Genomic DNA, 17,687 nt, shown 5'->3' with positions numbered 1-17,687 from the left:
ATATAGCCATGTGCTACAGACCTTCAGGAGAAAGACAATGAAAAACCTCTTAACTGACTGTCAAGCTACATTACTTGAAGAACAGAATATATTTGAGAAACTTAACTAGCCATATCTGTTATGAAACAAACATCCTAGCAAAGGTGAGACTTCAGAGACTACTTCATACACATAGGGTGCTGCATCACTTTTCATTGATAAGACATGCTCCTTGGCCTGCTTTCCATAATTGTTGCCTAGGGCTACAGATTTTTATTGAAAAGAAGAGTTAAAAAAAATTGGGTGCCCAAAGTTGTCGGCAAAGAGGTGAAGTTCAAAAGCCTACAGGTAAAGTGAAAGGGAATCATACAAAAATATTCTGAGTTCTCTACGTCTTTCAGAACAAAGGAAAATGGAGGGAAATAAAAAGATATGCTCATATTAGTCCAAAAGGGTAAGACATATATGAAAGAGCTGTACAGATATGAGAGAACAGAAAACATAGGATCAATTGAAAATTAATGAGATAACGTAAATGCTGATTTGAAAGAGTAGGATGTCAAACTTTTTCTTATAGGCAGACAAGGTTCTTTGGGTGAATCTAGTATCTTTTATTAGACTAACTTAGATAGTTGGAGAAAAATGTTCTTAGAAAGCTTTTGGTTTTAAAAACCTTTTGTCAGGACGAGGAAGCCTCAGCTGCTGGTGTGTGCACTTCCTGGATGGAATGAATAGTAAAGAAGCCAGAGGCTGGTATGCATGCAAGATACATGTGGGGGCACTTTTCTCACCAAAAAAACCAACCCATTCTCTCTCCAGTCTCTCAGTTCTAATCTTCAAAGGGAACTTACAAAACACTCTTCACAGATAAGCCTATGAACTTCACTTCATCAACCGCCTGGATCCAAAAAACCATGGACTAAATACAGACATTGGATTTATGACACATTATAACCTACCTGACCTCTAACTCCCCAGGTACCTCTCCACTATTTACCTGCTACATTCATCCCATTACTCTTCCTCACCCCAACTATCATGTCTTTCACCCACTGACTTCTCAATTTACATCTTCGCTGACTGCCTATCTTGCATGCACACCTCTGGCTTCTTTACTATTCATTACATCCAGGAAAAGCACACACAAACACCAACTGCAGAGACTTCCTCAGCTTGATGAAGGGTTTTTAAACCCAAAAGCTTGCTAAGAAAATTGTTTTCCAATTATTTAAGTTGGTCTAATAAAAGATATCAGATTCACCCAAAGAACCTTGTTTGCCTCTGTCCTTAGATTAACACAGCTACAACCTAGATCCCGGTAAATTTTTTTAATAACATTCATCTTGAGCAGAAATAATGTGTTGAAAAGATAAGGAAATGAAGATCCCGTAAACATTACTGTTCAAAAAGAAGAGAGGAAAAAATGAGAAAATAATGAATGGGATCATATATCTAGTTATTAGTATGTCTGACAGGCCCTGGGAAGAAGGGAAATTAATTTACCAAACAGAGCCCAAATGGGCAAGTATATAAAACAGAGTATTTTGCAGTTGAGTCTTTCTTCTATGAAAATAAGTGGAGTTATTTTGGCAGATTAGAATTAGATATTCTCCTTTTAAAAGCTTTTACTTAATTTGTGGAGATTTGTTTTATGTGGTGTATTTATGTGCATTTATGTGCATTTAAAGGTGTATGTATGCTAAGGGAGATACAACAAAAAAAACCAAACAAAAAGCAAAAAAGCCCAACATCAACCTCATCACGTTAAGAATCATCTCACATGTAGAACCTGTATATTCTTTCAGAGAAAAAACATTGTTAACTGGAGGTAACTTTAATAATTTTAGCTTACATCAGGTTTTCTAATTGTATATATGAATCCAAACCTTGTAGATAGGAAGAACTCTAATCACAATACAAAAAAGTCCTGCGTTTCTATCATTATATATCATTAACTTGCACTTGAACAAGGTTGTCATGCAATAAGAATTTGAATGAAATTTTTTCTCCCATCATAATTTCACACTGTAATGCCAGCAAGATAGACTCATAATGGGCTCCCTATAGGCACGTACAGAAATCGTTTTGTCATGGTAATCTCACCTTGTAACTGCATAGCAAGCAGTTGGTCTCCCCAGTCTTGCATTAAGCTGTCATATCATTGCTAAAATTCTCTGTTCCGGGAAATGGAGATAGTACATCTCAAATGTTGTGAAAAATAACTCATGCTCAATAATTCTCTAAAAACAGATTACTTTGCCATTTATGAATTAGTAATTTTGTTTTGTCTGCAGTAAATTATACTGATTGGCCATTTCCCCCTGTTTGTTGAAGTTTTATAAAGGAATTATAATAGCACCTTATCACCCCCCCATTTTGTATATTACAGGGGGATACTTAGGTATTTGAGGGCCTTGTTACATGGTAATTTGGGGTGGTTCCTGGAGCTCTTGACCTCCTAGAATGTCAAGTTAACACCTGAAACTAGTTTTAAGCACTTGTTATGTGGTCCAAATTTATGCTACTGCAGAACAGGATTAACTCTGATCCATGCTATCCAGCTCCTGTTACACTAAGGTACAGCCACTCTTGGCTACACCCTAATGTAAACACCTCCCCACCCCCTCCCTGTTGGCCTGGATTGGGCCCACTTCCCCTGCTCTGCCTAGCACTCCAGAACCTTGATGACTGCCCTGCACCCCACCCTGTGCTTACTTGTGACTTTCCCGCCTTTTCCACTGGGACAGACAGTGTGGGCAACCACAAGTAATGCCCCAGGGGTCGGGGCAGGGAAGACAAGAAGGAGGGGGAAACCTGAGAGACATGGAAGAACTGGGAAAGGCCAAGGGGCCGGGGGGAAGCCCAGAATGTGGGGGGAGGGATATTCTTACCTTTCAGTTCTCCAGTTAACAATGTTTTTCGCTGGCTTCAAGTGTGACCACTCAAAACTTGAGCTAGCACTAACACTCATCAGCATTTTTGCAGCTCACAGCATAAGTTATAACAAAGCCCTGAATGAGCACTATTTAGACCTATACTGCTTTTCAAGTCCTTCTAGTTACAACATCTCAGAAAAGGATTATTTCCTCAATAAAGTTTCTTAATCTTTACAGGATTAAGATTGGGCTCAACTGCTCTCTGCCATTGGCAAAGTCAAGGGATTTTGACCTTTCAATTTTTCTAAGCACTCATATCCAAATATCCTTTTATGGCTCCATCTTGATAATGGTGCTAAATAGATGGGAATCTGGGCTGAGAATTACTTCAATCCAGCTCTGCAGCATCTGTAAAGTTTGGGCACTTCAGTGGGGCTTTTTGGAGCTTTTAGATGAAGTTCATTCAATCAGCTATTACATAAAAGCACCAACCCCCGCCCCCAGTAAAGTACCCAATTGTTACAGGCAGAGTAGAGCAGTGTGGAAGTAATGTGCTGCCCCAGTTGGCATGCGTGGGGCTCAGTGCAGGAATGTACTGAGTATAAGTACAAGATGCTCTGGGTATTTTAATAAAAGCACTCTCAGAACCACTCGAATTAAAGCACACTCCCCACACACACTCCAAGACCATGTGTACAAATGCCCATAGGCATCTGCATCTTCCACCTGCCTTCGTGCCTTTTCTCTGCTTAGTATATGGGTAGCCAGCCCAAACAAAATTGCAGTCCAGGAATGCTGTCATTATAATAGCATCTCCCTCACTGCACCACAGTCTGTTCCGTGGTGGTGCAGAGTCACTGCTGTCAGCAGTCCCTCCCAGGCTCACAGCACCTCAGGAATTGCAGCTTTTGTTGCTACCTTTAACTGCAATTTGCTGTATGGAAGACACAGCTCTCTCCCAAGCAGCATCTGATCATAGTCTTAGGAAGCCTCCATGGGTGTGTCCAGACAAGCGTGCACCTGCCTCTTGCCCACGTTCCTGTTACCCCACCTCAAAGGGGTTTTGGGCCCTTTGAGGTGGGGTAACAGGAAAGTGTGTGAATGAAAAAATGCAGCACAGGGAGAAAATTAGATCCCTGGAGAGCCAGGGGTCTAAAAAAACTGAAGTTTAAAATGCAGGGCAGGGCACAGTCCCAGACCATGTCCTGAGGCAACCAGAAGCTGGGTCCTCCACAGAGATGCTCTGGCAGCCAAAGCATCTCTATGGTTGGCCCCCCATCCTAGTGCTGAAACACGTGGCCAGCCAGACTGCATGTTTCAGCACCAGGGCTCCATTGCCAGTGAGTAAGGTGTCAGGGGGCTGGAAGGGAAAGGAGACCATGGGGGGACCCCAACAGCCCCGCTCACTCTCCCAGCCCCCCGAACCTTGCCATGGCCAGCCTTCCCCCTGCCAGCCCCCCCCCCAAGATCTGCGACCCCTGCCCGGGCCAGCCCTTCTCTCTGCCAGCTCCCTGAGGCCCTCTCCCCCTGGCCTAGTTGTCCCCTCCCCCCAGCCCCCCTGAGGCCCCTGACCCATGACCTGACTGCCCATTCCCCTGCCATTGGGGGGCTGCAGCAGCTAGTGGGGGATGGGGCAGGGGGGCAGCAATTAGGGAGCTAGGGTGGGGCATGTGGGCCTTGCGGGGGGGGTAGCCCCTGCATGGGGCATTTGTTCCCTGTTAGGGTGACATACCCCTTGTGTGGGGGCCAAATCCCTGTTGGGGAGCTGAATCCCCTGTTGGGGGGGACAAACACCTTGTGTGGGGGCTGAATCCCCTGTTGGGGCACCAAATCCTGTTGAGGAGATGAACTCCTTGTGTGGGGGACACCCCCCTGTTTGGGGGGATGAACCCCTTGTGTGGGGGCTGCCAGACTACTGCAGTGGGTAGAGGGTGCAGGCAACTCTCAGGGCTGTTTCAGCCATCCAGCTGACACAAGGGGTAGTGTTCCCAGGTACCAATTGGCTGGGCCCCAGAAGCTCCTGAAAGCTAATAGTTCTGAGCTACTTGCCAAGGTGGCTATTTATGCTTCTGGGGCCAGGCCAGGGTGGCTTTTTAAACTGCTGGGGGCAGCACAGGTGCTGGACCCAGGCTGTAGCTCCCCCTAGCTGCAGATATGGGCGGAGCCAGGCAGGGTTATTTTGCCCCAAGTGGCACAATTTGATCCAGACCAAAGTGTATGTCCAAGCACATGTGCTGAAGCAAAAAGCCCTGGCTCAGATTTGTACCACTTCTATTTGAGCTGCTGCAAGCACACATGCTTGCATGTGTGGATGTGCCCCTATGGGGTCTGTGGCACTGAAGTCCTTGATGTTTCCACTGCCTGAAATAAAAGAATCTTCCCACAGCCAATTCCTCTGTCACCTGGCCTTCAGCCATATTTACATGTCTGAGAGACTCTTTCAGACATCTGATTATCTGCCTGTCAGCCATAACTAAATTTCCTATGAACAAACTCTACCTGTTTTGGCCCTGTGTCCTCTTAAAGAGCCTCTATGCCTAATCCACTGACAAGGGCTTATTCTTTCTGTACCTCTTGTTTCAGTCCCCATATCTCCTCCATTAGAAGGGTTAGGGTCCCTGTGACACAGATCAATACAAGACTTACTACCAAGATTTTGGACGTTGCAGGGAGAACATCTTGCAGATTAAGACACACAAACTTTAGTTCTTCAATTATCACCATTAAAGAGAAAGTAATACAACTGAAAATTGTAATATGGTTCATTGAAAATTATGAGCCTGTTATTTAATTGCACTCTCAGGCAAATTCTGGTCAGAATAATAAAAAAGGGTACAGGGCCTTATTTATAATAATATAAAAGGAAATATTTTTGAGATCTTATTATAGAGATCCTTGTATTGCTTTAGTTGAAAAGGTTTAATGAAATCCCAAAATCATGAGAATAACATAGATTTGCTGATTTCCCACAGAGGATATAAAAGGAAAACACAAACACTAGTAATTGTTTTTAAAACCACAGCCACAGCAGTAATGAAATATAATCACTTGCTTTGCATTGCTACCCCTGGCCAGCACTGACCTAATAATCATAAAACTAAAGGAGGTGTTTCATGACCCCTGAATTTCATGAAGTTATGATCCAAAATTGTAGTTCTCAAATCTTGCTAAAACTGTAGGGGTGAGGGAAAGAAGAGAAGATGTTCCGTGACATCACGCTCCAAGCACATGAAGTTGATAGCACTTACTGTCATATGAGTCTAATGTTAAGGGCAGGAAAAGCAGCGACATTTTGTTTGCATTGGTTCTGAATAATGGTGTTACCATCAATCCGGTTGAAGCAACATAGTACTTATTTGTCTTATGGATAGATAGATTGATAGAAAGCCTAAAAGAGAATGCTGAGAATCCCGTTCTGTTCAGCTTGCCAGGATTTCTGGTTTAGATTTCCAATCTCATGTAATTTTCAGATGTTAAAGGTACAGTGTTTCCTGTGCTAACTAAGCTTTCATTTAAAAAAATTTTTAAGTGTCATTTTCAGTGCTGATTAACACACACTTAAGAGTCACCCTTAATAATGAAGGACTTTTATCTTAGGCCAGAATTTCAGGGATTTGTTAAGAACAACGGGTGTACAGCACAATGGCAAATAGTGGTATTCTAATTATAATTATAATCCAAAATTTGGAAAGGTTAAATTAACTCTTTATTCAACAGGTTTTAAACGAGCATGATCTATAAGGGTCAAAATGAATGTTCATGTCCGAAGTCAAATACTACATCAAACTGAGCTGCTTGGAATTCAGATTCATACCTAGTCTGCATGCTGTTTTCCAAGTTTTGGCTTTATTTTTTTCCTAGGGTAAAAATTAGGTTCTGAATACCTTATTTATCAGGGCAGCTCATTTAAACAGTCTTATAACTCTAAAGTTTAGTTGAAAGTCTAAACAGTTGTGAACTATTAATATACTGTTGAATTATTTAAAATAAGTTAACAGTGCTTTATGTCCCCTGAGATATTTATCCAGAAAAAAATCCCAGCAGTATTCTTGTTATCTCTTTGCTGGGCAACCAGCATATTGTAGTTAACCCTTGAATGGAAATATTCCCAACTAGTTCTAAGTTTTTTTGTTGGACTCCAGCTATAAAACTGAAATTTCCAATACCTTTATTTTATTGTGCTTCTTTTGTGGTGAATTAAACAATTTTTGATTGCTTAATTTTATTTTAAAAACAGCAATCTTCTCTCCACACAAACGAAAAAATAATTCTGATAAATTATTTCTAAGTAGAACAAAACAGGCCACAATAGGAAAAAAAAAAAGTTCCACATTTATATCTGTAAAATTATCATCTCCTGTATCTTTGCACCTGGGAAGAATTTGGACATATTCTCCTACATTTATGCGTACCTCAAAAGTTTCTCCTTTTAGTCAAATTGTAGGCCCTGGAGCTGGGAGATGAGGAATTCAGAAAGAGTTCAGTAGGTTCACAATTATAAATTAAACAACAGTAAACATTTAATTGACTAGAGTAACAGGTATTCTCAACTGGAACAGAACTTCTTTTGCTGGCATCTGGAGCCTTTTTGCAACGGGAGGTACCCAGATGCTGTTTATGCATCCTTAATTTTAATGTGGCTTTATAAAGTGCCCTGCAATGATGGCATGTTCTCAGAAAGGCAGCTAGTAATAGAAAAAATATCTCAATTCATTCTTAACATGAATGGAAAGGACCATTCTGATGCATTCCATCTTTAAACAAACATTCCACAAGACATCTTAAAAATGGAATGGGCTAGAAGAAAAACCCAAATAAAAGCTCACTGAAACATAGGGAAAATCAGCTTCAGGTTGTGTAATTTGTATACCACAAACCCAAGGGCCATGTTTTTTTATTCTTGTCCGTATCATAGATTACATGACTAGAATCATCAGATGTGGTTCATTCTGCATCCTTTGCTAAAAGGATAATTCACAGAGGGACTTTAAAAAGTTGCATACTATGTACCCTGTGCTAATGTTCTGTATTCCTGTTTCAATCCACTCTACATTTTTTGACTGGTGCTAAGAACCATTCAGTATCTTGCACAACAGATATTCACTTGTAGGGGAAACTTACCTGAGGAGCAGAACCAACAATCTCAGCTTTTGTTCTGACCCTTTATGATTTTTCAGGTATTCTGTGCCCAAATATTTGAGGCACTGAAACTGAGTTTCCCATTGGACATAGTATTCCGAAAGGATACTGTGGGCTTTTGGGTTATTAGGTGGAGTATTTGCATCAAGACTCTGGGCCTGACTTTTAAAAATAGGATGGAAGCCACTGACCAAAATGCTGCTTGCATCCATAGATGCTTCTCAAGCAAATCCCGGGATGCCATTCTCCCCTTGTACTCGGCCTTGGTGAGGCCGCAGCTGGAGTACTGCCTCCAGTTTTGGGATCCACAATTCAAAAAGGATGTGGAGAAGCTTGAGAGAGTCCAGAGGAGAGCCACACGCATGATCAGAGTTCAGGAAAACAGACCTTACAACAACAGGCTGAGAGCCATGGGGCTCTTTAGCCTGCAAAAGCGCAGGCTCAGGGGCGATCTGATGGCCACCTACAAGTTTATCGGGGTGACCACCAGTATCTGAGGGAACATTTGTTCACCAGAGCGCCCCAAGGGATGACGAGGTTAAACAGTCATAAACTACTACAAGACCATTTCAGGCTGGACATAAGGAAGAATTTCTCTATTGTCCGAGCCCCCAAGGTCTGGAACAGCCTGCCATCAGAGGTGGTTCAAGCACCTACACTGAACACATTCAAGAGCAAATTGGATGCTTATGTTGCTGGGATCCTGTGACCCCAGCTGACTTCCTGTCCTTTGGGCGGTGGGTGGACTCGATGATCTTCTGGGGTTCCTTCCAGCCCTAATGTCTATGAAATATTTAGACACTCATTAATTTCAATAGAAAATACATACCTACATACCTCTTAGAATCTGGTCCTTGGGGCTTTTGTACTAGTCTCCTTTATGCTGGTAATAGTCCAAATAACTACATGTTTTGAATAAAAGGCAAAATGTGTGTGTTGCTGATATATGCAGGTGGAATTCTTCACATGCATTGAGGAGCATTGAAGTTGGTGGGGCTTTTCATGGATACAGATGTCTTCCTGCACACTATCCTCTGTAGGACTGGAGTCATATTTATTTTTGTTTACTTGTCTATTTTTGCACAGAATAAATTGAAAGAGTATTAAAGCTGCAGAAACAAGCACTCAGAAATTTTGGAAATGTTGGAATTAAGTTAGACAGATCATCCTTAATTCCCCTACCCCCTTGTTTGTAGTTGTTATGACTTGGCCTTAAGAACATAATCACATTTTTTTAATACTATCTTTGCCTAAAATATATACAGTTGGTTCCTGCATATGCATTTCAATTTATAGAGCCACAGGTTCAAATACTCTTCTTTGGCAATCCCTCACAGTTGAGAATGATTATCTTCTAAGATTGTCTTATTTTGGGGTCCAAAGATGGATAATGAGGGCAATCTAGGATCAACAGACTCTGAAGCAACTCTGACATTTGTTTCTGTGTGGGGTGGGTTGCTCCAGATACTTGATTTGGTCCATGATACGCTGTATCTGCCGCTTCCACTTTTCTGTTTTCTGTTGTCATCATAAGGTTTCAGAACACTGAGACCCTTGCAGCAGACTCTTCTTTCATTTGGGGCAGTCCTGGGTGATAGCTTCTCGTAAGTTGATGCTGATGTTGCATTTTTTTCAAGTTGGCCTTGAGCACATCCTTGAAGTGCTTTCTCTGCCCTCCTCTTGTCCATATACCTTGTCTGAACTGGGGAAATAAAACTTGCTTTGGGAGTCTGGAGTCAGGCATCCAGATGATGTGGCTGACCCAGTAAATTTGATGTTAGGTGATAATTATACTTGTGCTTGTGTTGTCTGCTTGTGTGAGGATGCTAACGTTGCTGCATCTCTCTTCCCACTGGATTTGAAGGATGTTCTGAAGGCAAAGTTGGTGACATTTCTCCAGTAACTTGAGGTGTCTTGTGTAGGTTGTCCACATATCAGCAATGTACAGTAAAGAGGGAATCACAATTCCTTGATAAACCATGAGCTTGGTTTTGGATCTGATGTTGCAGTCTTTGAACACGCATTTCATCAGGCATCTGGAGGCTGAAATTTGTGCATTTGAGGCAATGTTGGATTTCTTCACTGAGGTCAGGTTTCTGCAAGGGATGGGTTCTGAGTATAGGTTGTCTCTATATTCAAGTCCTCAACAGCAAAGCAGGAAAAAGAAGATGTTAGAATTGCAACAGCTATGAAAGTGGAAGTTGGTATGCAGCAGCTTCTTCATGATAAAAGTGATCATGCACAGGTGTCTTCCATGAAAATAGCTTTTCAGGAACATTTGTCAAGTCCTCTGGAGACCAGCTAGTCATAATGGGAGCAGGACTGTGAGGTCTAGAAGCTCCTGGTCATGAACTGACATGAAGACAGCAGTTACAAGAAGGTTGTTTAGCACATGAATGAGGCAGGAATGTTATCCAGCATCAGTGACTATGATTGAGCAGCCTTCTTTAGAACCAGCTCTGCTCACCCCACATGGGGAGAAAGCTATAAAAAGAGCCCTAAACATAGTCTGTCCACCTTTTTCTTCACTGGGTAACCACATCCAAAGGATTCACTTTTACTGTGTTCAAAATCAATGGAAACACAACATCCATTTTAGGACCTGAAACTTCAGGATGTTCATGGACAATCCTAATAGTGAACACCCAGAGTGCCACACCACGATCATGGCTTGAGAACTCAGGCAACACTAGATCAATTTTGCTGTACTGAGCAAGACCCGATGAGTGGGAGATAGACCAATAAAAGAATATTGCTTTTTCTAGAAAGGTAAACAGGAAGGAAAATGCGAAGTTCACAGAGTTGGTTCTTTTATCAAGAATGAACTCATAAACCAACTTAATACATTTCCTATTGGAATTATGGAGTGGCTTCATCTTAAGCCGGTGTGGAGCTAATATGCCACTGTCATCAGCGTGTATGCTCACAACTCTTGATACCATGGATTAAACCATGAAGTAATTCTATGCCAACCCTGACCAAATCTTTCTGATATTCTAGAGGGAGACAGGCTTATTCTTCTCAGTGATTTCAATGCCAGAGTTGAAAGGGACTCCAACATCTGGATCAGAACTCTCAGCAAGGAAGGAGTCAAAAAGGTCAACTCTAACTCCTCTTGACCAAATGGAGGGAACATGCACTAACCATCACCAACATCCTGTTCTGCCAGAAAAATAGGCACAAGACATCATGGCAACACCTGTGATCTAAGTATTGGCACCTGATTGACAATATTATTCAGATACTATCAGTATACTAGCAGTTTACATCTTTATTCATATTTATAATCAATAAAGGAGCCCCTTTAAGGTTTAAACTGGGTTTTAACAAAGAGCAGAGATTTTCTTTCCTTCAGCGTATTTTTTGCTGTGATAACCCACAATGCCATTTCATGTGTGTGTGTATGTGTGTGCACACCAAGCACAAATATAATTTTGATCCCTGGAAAAGGCTGTTTCTTTTTGTGCCTGATCATGTTCTTAACAGAAAGCCAGGAGTGAGAGCTCCAACATAATATAATATGAAAATTTTGTAGTGAGCAATTTTGTAGTATCTCATTAATATTGTATACCATAACAATTCATTTCCACAGATTTAAAAGGTATAGAGAAATCCTAAGCAATTCAGTAAAAAAGGTGTAATGAGTATATTTGCATATAATAGTTGCAGTACAAAATACCCAAATATATGCAAAACTAATACCATGCAAAGAAAAAAATTAATGTAATACAAATGACTTCCTACTTTCAAATAATGTAGTATGCTTGTGGATAAGGTACTAGTGAGGGAGGAAAGGAGCCAACAGGCTCCGAGTCTCCCTGCCCCAACACAATTAGGCTAGCCCTGCACGCACAGGCCCAACGCGCCGGGCAGAAACTCACCTCTTTCAGGTGCCTGGAGGAGGGAAGACCCGGAACGAGCTGTGCCGGTATAAAGGAAACACCTGAGCCAGACAGCAAGGCGGCGGGACCGAAAGGAGACAGAGAAAAAACCGCTGCTGGAGAAAGCTCCCGGGCACGGATGCGAGCTGCCCGCGGAGGCTGCAGGACCTTCTGGGGTAAGGGCAAGCCCCAGCAGGGTTGGTGAGTCCAGGTAATCAGCCAGACATTGCTACAGATGGCTTAGCACTGCCGGGAGCGGCTGGCACCCAGCAGAGGGCCGGTTACCGTATAAACTGTAAGAGGGGAGCACCCCGGCGGGACCATTGCTCCAGCAGCGTGGGGCGGCATTGCCCCAAGGAACCCTAATCAGGGCGGTAGAGCTCCCGGAAGGGAACAAAGATGGGTCTTAACCCCGTGTCCTTCAGGGAGGATGTCGGCAGATCTGCTGGGAGGAAGCAGATGCCCCTCAAAAGGGGAGTCCCTGGTTGTGACTGTCAAGCTAATCTGCTCCTACTAGGCGGAAGCTTGGAGTGACAACTTGGCGTGGCCGACCTAGACAGACGGTCATGTACTCCCGGTGGAATGGGCGAGGATGTAGGGGTGGAGGAGCCCTCAGCGATGCAGGACCCTGAGCCGGCTAAGACTCTTACTTCTGGACTGGCACGCGCCGGATAATCCAAACTGGACCGGTTCAACATCAAAGTCATGGCAGACGAGCCAGACACATACAAAGTACAGGAGTGACCCTCGGCAAATGGGAAGCAGTCCCCGGGTGGGAGGTGACGGTACCCAAGCTTCGACTGCCCCCCCCCCAGTAATAAACCACTTTGCTGAACTTGCTGCTACTCTTGACTTTAATAATCATATAACTGCACTCATTGGAATTAGTGAAGATTACATAGCCTGGTTTCTGTGTAGACTGCTTAAAGAAAGAGCCACGAATACCATAAATAAACATAGATACTGAATTTATCCTTACTAAAAAAAACCATGTTGTTAGATTTTATGTAGTTTGACATGTATGCCAGCAGTTCTACAGAAAGGTAGAAAACCCTTTCTGGCTGAAAGTCAGAATGACTCAAGTCAGATTAGAGGAAAGCAGGTTCTAGGACCTGCCTGGAGCCACCGCTTCTTCCTGTGGTAGCATAGGAAGAGTACTGGCAGCCTAAACCCCCAGCTAAGCTGCCAAACACCACTGAAGTCCCACATCCACCAACTGGATCTAATGGCACTGCAAGCTGGAACTAGCCTATGGGCCATAGGTTACAAACCTCTGACAGGTTCACTAGGGGATGCATGAGCTAGATGGACCATTGATTTGACCCAGTGTAGCATGTCTTATATTATGTTCTTATGATCTCTCTCATATAATGATTATTTAAGAATATCATAGAAAGTGGAGCAGCTTCAATAAGAGGGCTCAAGGAATCCACCTCCCTCACCTTGAACATAGCTTGGTGGTTTGGTTATGCTCCTGAAGGTGGGAGATCTGGTTTCAAATAACCTCAGGCAAAGAAAATATTTAAATTTGGCCCTCCCACATCTAGTGTGAGTCTGGGAACCCCTGGGCAATTGGGAGAAGAGAAGCTACTACAACTTTTTCCTCCTCTATTTGAGAGTGCAATCTGCTGGATGTACCTTGAGAATACAGATAAGATCATGCTCCCAAGGTGAGACTGGAAAATGAACACCTACTTTGTGAACCGTGATGGAAGTAAGACATGAACCAAGACTTAGGTAGTTCTGGGTATTCTATCTATAGAAAATCAGGCAGCTAGGGGATTAAGATACTTCCAAGTTTTGGAAAGGTCTGAGCGGAAGCTTCAGAGTTTTGCCATTTAAAGCGAAAGTTACCCTTTTGTAAATGTAGTTCATGATCCTTGCTCCACTAATGTACAATCTAATAGCCACATTTGGAACATAGCTGTTGTTTGTGAATAATGCATGTGACTAGTCTCACTAAAGACAACAAAAATAATTCATATGAACAGTAGTACTTTTGTACATAAGTGTTTGCAGAAGAGCCAGAGTAGTCACTGAAATGACTGGTGCATCTAGTACTCACATTTTAAAGGAAATATCTTTACATTCTTGTCCTGCAGCAGGTATGTGCAGTGGGACTTTATAGGCATACAACAGTCTGATGCTCACTAACCATTGAGGATCAGAGATATAGTTATTCTATCACTCCTTTTTATTAGCCTATTTGTGCTCATTTACTTCTATTTGCCTTTTGCTTTATAGTTGTTTAACTTATAGCTGTTTGCTCTTTGATTGCTGGTTATGTTGTAACCCTCAGTCCAAGTTAATTTAACTCTCTGACTCCCATTCCTAATCTTCACTTGACTCTTTTCTGTTTTCAGTACCTTTTTGGTTTTCTTCAGTACTTTTTTGTAATGCCCTTGCTATGCACTCTAGTATTTTGTTTATGCTGTTTTTAACTCATACTGATCCTTAATGATTTCACACTTGAATGTATGTTCTAATTTATATTTATTACTCTGAACTTATTTATTAGAGTTATTGTAATTAATGTGAAGTGTATATTAAAATCATTTAGTAAATCTACACTTCCCCATCATTTTTCTCCTCCAAGTCCAGTACCTTTCATTTGATCTCTAAGTAGTTAAATCCAGTTAACACATGAACATATACAACCAAATCCCCAAATGCCAACAATGGCTAACATTAACAAATCTTGAGGTATTGCTACTACTGCTTTTCTTTTCCTTCCTGAGAGAGAGCCTTTTGGAAGCTGGTCCCTTAGGAGGTGTTCAGAGGAGTGATGGATGGTATATAGCTGAGATCTCCTTAGGAAAAAGTAAAGCAAACACCTACATATTCCTATATTCATCATATTAAATGTTTAGGAAAGAAAATTAATGAGGGGAACAAAGATAGGGGAGAAAGCCTAAGGAGCTCCAAGTGAAAACAGAACATGGGAGATGAGAATGTGGATGGGAGGAGAATAACTTAATTTAAGTTTATCCAGTCCCAAAATACCAAGTTGTTTTTAAGCAGAAATTTCTACATCTCAATCCATATATAACAAACTTTAGCCTAATTATCACACATTATGAGGATAGTTAAATCAAAAAGAGGACATTTAATTTCATCTGAACATTTTAGTAAGTTTTCCAAACATGTGATAGTAGCTTAGGGGGTTCTTCTCTATCTAACTTTGTAAGATGAAAATATTCAGAGCACAAGAATCCTCTTGCTACTTTTCAGTTCTGAAAGGGAGAGGCGGTGCTGATCAGATGCAGTCTGGAAAACCCTTCCATGCATTACATGAACCAAGCAAAGTGATCACTAAGGGTGTTTATTGATGTTCTCTGGGATGCTGCTGAAAAATGGTGGTGGGGGCACTTTAAAGCTCATTGAACAAGCTTTAGTTAGAGTGCTCCTGCCACCATTTTTCAGCACAGGGACACTGATACATGAGATGCTGGGGGCTGCTGGAGCACAGTAATTGTCAAGCTCCAGCAGACTCAATTATTTGAGTCTGCTCCAATGCACTGTAATCAGAGCAGCCTCCCTGCATGTGTATAGGCATCCTGAGACACCGGTACATACCAAGTCACTTATATTTATCATTGTTAGCAGCCTCAAATGTTGAGGAGGGAAAAAAAAAATCCTTTTCTCTCTAATGAGCTCTGAAGCCCTTAGATGCAAAAATGTCCATAGGTTCCAGCCAAAAATAAGAATAATAAGCATAGTAAATGGGAGCAACGTAAAGTCAAGAAAAATATCATTTCAATGACTACTTCTCACTGGGAGAATTCAATGATTCGTACTGGTTCAAAGCAGTACTTTCCACCAAATTATCTTGGATGGGATTTGGCTCATAATTTACATCTTATCATTTATTCTTTCCTTTCCAAATATATTTGTGAAATCTGTTTCATGTATGCTGTTTATGCACGTTATATAAAGCACTGGGTATATGCAGACATTACATTTAACTCAGAGTAATTAGGATTAGGTCTATCTCAATGCCTATTTGTGCAGACATTTGAGGAGGTTAAATTGGGCCCAAAATGATGGCCTGATCTAAGTTAGCTCATCTGAGCAGGTGAACTAAGATCAGGAATGGTTTAGCCCAAACTACTAAATGTCTGCACATGTTCAGAGTCTAGCCCCAGGCCTGGGATAGTCCAGCCACTAGTCACAGCTCCAGGGTTATGCTTTTCCTACCCCACACACCCTAATCAGGCTATTTTTATTCCCCCCTCACCCTCCTGCCTAGCCACCCTACTTCTGGATGGACAACCACCCCAACATACCCACCAACCCCCACCCCCATCCCCACAGACACACCAGCCCCTCACAGTCCCACCAGCCCCTCCAAACTTGCCAACTGTCTGCAAACCCACTAGTCTCCCCAATCCTACCAGTCATTTTTCCCACCCCAAGTTACTTACACCTGGTTCCTGTTGTGGCTCCTGGCACAGGCAATATCTGCAGATACTGCTCCTAATCTATAATCATGCAGTTTAAAGCTACATGATCTTAGACTGGATGTGGCAAACATTTTCACATACTCACTATAATTTAGTTAATATTTTGCTTTGACTCTAGGGAGCTAGGATACATTTTATTTATCTTATAAAATATAAAATAAAAATGCTGGTATTTATTGGGAGAAAAACATTTCTATCCTTATCTCTCATATTCTGGATGTACCTTTGGGGTTAGCGGTAAAATAAACTGGGCAAAATTCTATTTCCTTGTGCATGTTTAAGTAACATGTTTCTAGCTCTGAACTCATTGTTTTTGCCCCGTTTTATGCTTTGGATTCATGTATGTTGTACATATACATAGTTGTGCATGCGTGCACATTCTAGAAAAAAATGGGGGGAATAGAGGTGGAGGATGACTTTCTTAGAGTTTAGCCCCAGTACCTGAGTGACTAGGGCACTCACCCATGTATTAAGAGACATGAATTATAAGCCCCTTGTCCAGAATAAATTTGAACCCATATCTCTCCTAGTACTATGCTCATACCACTGGTCAGGAATTAATCTCTGCCACTCTTCTTGAAGCTGAATCTCTGCCCTTTCCATTTACTAAACTGAATGAAGAACAGTGGGGATGTTTCAAACCCATCAGGAGCAAGGACCCAAGCTAGAATCCAAGGCCTGATCCCTTTCAGACTACCATCCATTTCACTAAACTACACATTATTAATAGTGTTAGCTTCTACCTGCCCCCTCATATATCCCTTACAGCTTCCCAGGTGGCCAGCCTGAAAGGAAGCCCATAATGAGCTAAACCTATATAATTTGGTATAAATAAGATTCCTGTATAATTATAACCAGTGTCTATACTTTTTTTAAACTGGTGCACACATAGGCAGATGGAGAAAAAAAAATTGTGGGCCTGTGTACATGTGTGCCCCCTACCCCCAGTAGGAAAGTCTGTGAGGGAAGGGACAGGGGGAGGGGAAAGGACCTTGGAGGGGGAGGGAGTGGGGCTAGGGCTAGGGCTGGGACCAAGCAGAGATCAGGAGGGACTGGAGTGAAGTCGGGCCTAGTGTGCCCATGTGGATGCCCCTTCTGTGCCTGGGGTCATTGCCAGGCATCGGCACCCTCCACACCAGTGAATCTGCCATCCTCCAACCTTGCATTGGCCCTGGGAACCTCTCCACATTTGCCCTGGGTGCCTCTCCCCAGCCCGTGCCCTTCACCACCTGGGGTGGGGGCAGAGGTGGAGTGGTGTCATCCTCGGCTGCACCACCAGCCCAGAGGGGACAGAGCCTCCAGGACTCCTGTGTCCACCATGCCCCATTCTAAGTCATCCCAATGAAAAG

At 42.4% G+C, this 17,687-nt stretch overlaps 1 protein-coding gene across 1 annotated transcript in view; it reads left to right on the top strand.

The window, feature by feature from the left end:
* EYS (EGF-like photoreceptor maintenance factor) overlaps window positions 1-17,687 on the top strand; it is a 1,897,540-nt gene that overhangs the window by 455,075 nt on the left and 1,424,778 nt on the right. The window lies entirely within an intron of this gene.

Source organism: Crocodylus siamensis, chromosome 1 (genome assembly GCF_052110815.1).
Source record: "Crocodylus siamensis isolate JL-2025a chromosome 1, ASM5211081v1, whole genome shotgun sequence".
Classification (NCBI taxonomy): Eukaryota; Metazoa; Chordata; order Crocodylia; family Crocodylidae; genus Crocodylus; species Crocodylus siamensis.
Note: the sequence above shows the minus strand (reverse complement) of the source record. Positions and strands in the feature narration are given on the sequence as shown.